The sequence below is a fragment of the Leptonotus elevatus genome, chromosome 13 (genome assembly GCF_054856555.1).
Source record: "Leptonotus elevatus isolate MCC_2025b chromosome 13, RoL_Lele_1.0, whole genome shotgun sequence".
Taxonomy (NCBI): Eukaryota; Metazoa; Chordata; class Actinopteri; order Syngnathiformes; family Syngnathidae; genus Leptonotus; species Leptonotus elevatus.
Genome location: NC_141251.1, coordinates 22,273,523 through 22,276,864, shown reverse-complemented (window position 1 = coordinate 22,276,864; position 3,342 = coordinate 22,273,523).

Genomic DNA, 3,342 nt, shown 5'->3' with positions numbered 1-3,342 from the left:
AAGCGTGAGGATAAGCGGTTTGGATAATGGATGGATGGAAATCAAATGGGAGCAAAATGCCGAGCTCACGATGGAAGAAAAAAAAAAAAAAAGTGTACCACTGATTGTCTAAGATGAGCCCGCCCAGCCTTCACTCTGCTCTGGGAAGACATACATTCTCCTCATTCCATTCTCTGACACATCTGTCCCGGGTCTAGGCGGTGTGCCGGGGCCTGTGCCGATCCCGCCTACGGCTGAGCCGCTTCACAATACGAGCCTGCGGGGCCAAGGATCTCTACACACTTTCTGAACCTCTTCCTGGAGCAGCGGAGTTTCTCCTGACTGGATGGAACACTCATTGGCCCTTTTCCAAGGGAACATCTAGAAACTGGTATTCAGTATATGTGTATAAGTATCTTTAGTCTGTATAAGTGCAGACATCTGTGTGTAGAGTCTGTATGTCATAATGGGACCTACGACGACAAAAAAATATCATCCAAGCCGGAATGCTGGTGGATTAGGTGGACATCAGATGAGAAAACAATGGCTAGAAATAATGTTCCAAGGGGGAGCTCAGTGGACCTAGTGGTTGGCACATCAGCATCACAGTTCAGCACGTGGTTTGAATCTCAGCTCTCTCACAAAAGTACAGTAATTTCTGGACTATAAGCTGCTACTTTTTTCACTTGCATTCGACCCTGCGGCTAATACAAAAGTGTGGCTTATCCATCAGATCACAAGGGGGCGCACTATAAATGAAACACAAGAGCGTCAGGCAGAGCAAAACAAACCAAGTGAGCACAAATACAGTAGGAGAGAGAGAACGAGAGCGAGACAATATGTGTCCTCATTATGGAAAATAATGTAGCGGGAACCTGGTGCGATAACATTAAAACACCTGCGGCTTACAGTCGGTGCGGCTTATATGTGTAACAAACTCGAGTATTCCTCAAATTTAGCTAGCACGGTTTATAATCAGGTGTGCCTTGTAGTCCAGAAATTACTGTAATTTACCCTAATTGCAAATGTTAGGTTAATTACATTATTCTATATTGGTGTGAACGTGTATGGTTGTTTGTCTATAAGTGTGGTCCCCAGCCAATCAGAGGACACATATAGACAAAGAACAACTTAAACAAAAAAAGTAATAATAAAGAGCTAGGCGATTTCAAAAGACCTACAAGTCAGGCTATCATCGCCAGACCAACTGTTGAGATTCCACAGTAATTCAAACATAGTTCCACAAGTCCACACAGCAGATTGCCAGTAGCATCCCTGTAGGACAGTGGTGGGCAAACTCGGTCCTCGAGGGCCGGCGTCCTGCAGGTTTTGGAGGTTTCCTTGCTGCAACGCAGTTGATTCCAATCAACAGGATTGTTACCAAGCTTATGCAGAGCTTGCTGATGAGCTGATCATATATCAGCTGTGTTGGAGAAGGGAAACCTCCAAAACCTGCAGGACTCCGGCCCTCGAGGACCGAGTGTGCCCACCCCTGCTGTAGGAGGTAACACGCTCCTCAAAGCCATGGGTCACAACAAGGAATAAACAAACACATGCTTACAAGTCGCCACCCCAAAGTGTGTGTATCAAATATGACCTAGATAAATGGACTCTGCGTTCTAACACACACACACACACGGTTTTCAAGGGGCTTAAATGACAATGTTGTGGTCATCGCGTACACCCCCGCCACTCACCATTTCTTAGTACATTCCACCATCAGCTCCTGGTAGGACGCCACAAACTGGAATTTGGAGGCATGCTTCCCAACACGTTGCAGTCGCTTCCAAACCGAAGCCATGTTGTAGATATCCCGTCCCCCAGGAAGGGCTCCTTCTTTCGGTTGTTTTTTCTTCCCTGTTCGCACCACTTCACGGCAATGTTTACCGCGGCGAGGCGGCCACCAGACACATAGTTAATGTCTTAGCGAAAGACACACACGAGATAAGACATCCAAGAAAGGTGGCTGAGGGAGAAATCCCGGTGTCAGGATTCAGGATCTCAGCGGCACAAGCATGGTGAGACGTGCATTATCTTGCGAAAGAAAACATTCCACAATTTCTAGCGGCATGATGAGTAATACGCTGGCTGTTGATGCTATTGTGACATCCCAGGAGGCTCCTGCAAAGCAGAGGGAAAAGTCAGTAGAGTTGAGGATGAAAACGTATTACATACACAAAAAAGGTATTTTTAATATTGACAGCTAGATAGCAAATGTTAGTATGATGGAAAATTCAAATAAAGGTCAGGCAAGCGGGCGAGGAGGCTCCATGTATGGTTTATTCCAGAAAAAGTATTGTGGTAAGATGGTAACTTTCTCAAAGTGATGCAGAGAAAATTCTGGATCACTCTTGACAGTGGGGGAAGTTAGCAGCTAATCAGCTGCCAAGTCCATCCATCCATCTTCTATCACTTATCCGAGGTCGGGTCACGGGGGCACCAGCTTTAGGAGGGATGCCCAGACTTCTCCCAGCCACTTCAGCCAGCTCCTCCGGCGGGATCCCAAGGCGTTCCCGGGCAGGCCGTAAGACATAGTCTCTCCAGCATGTCCTGGGTCATCCCCGGGGACTACCGCCGGTGGGACATGCCCAAAACACCTCTCTATGGAGGCGACCAGGAGGCAATCGAACCACATGCCCGAGCCACCTCAGCTGGCTCCTCTCAACGCGGAGGAGTAGCGGCTCGACCCTGAGTCCCTCCCGGATGACCAAATTCTCACCTTATCTCTAAGGGAGAGCCTGGATACCCTGCGGAGGAAACTCATTTCGGCCGCTTGTATCCGGGATCTTCTTTCGGTCACGACCCAAAGCTCGTGACCATAGGTGAGGGTAGGAAGGTAGATCAATTGGTAAATCGAGAGCTTCGCTTTTCGGCTCAATTCCTTCTTCACCACAACGGACAGATACAGAGTCCGCATCACTGCAGACGCAGCACAGATCCACATGTCGATCTCCCGCTCCATCCTGCCTTCACTCGTGAACAAGACCCCAAGATACTTGAACTCCTCCACTTGGGGAAGGATCTCATCCCCGACCCGGAAAGAGCACGCCACACTTTTCCGACTGAGGACCAAGGTCTCGGATTTGGAGTTGCTGATCTTCATCCCAACCGCTTCACACTCGGCTGTGAACCACTCCAGTGAGAGTTGGAGATCACGGCTTGATGAAGTCAACAACACCACGTCATCTGCAAAAAGCAGAGATGCAATGCTGAGGCCACCAAAACGGACCCTGCGCCTAGAAATTCTGTCCATAAAAGTTATGAACAGAATCACCAGCAAATTCTGTCCATAAAAGTTATGAACGGAATCGGTGACAAAGAGCAGCCTTGGCGGAGTCCAACCCTCACTGGAAACTTGGGGTG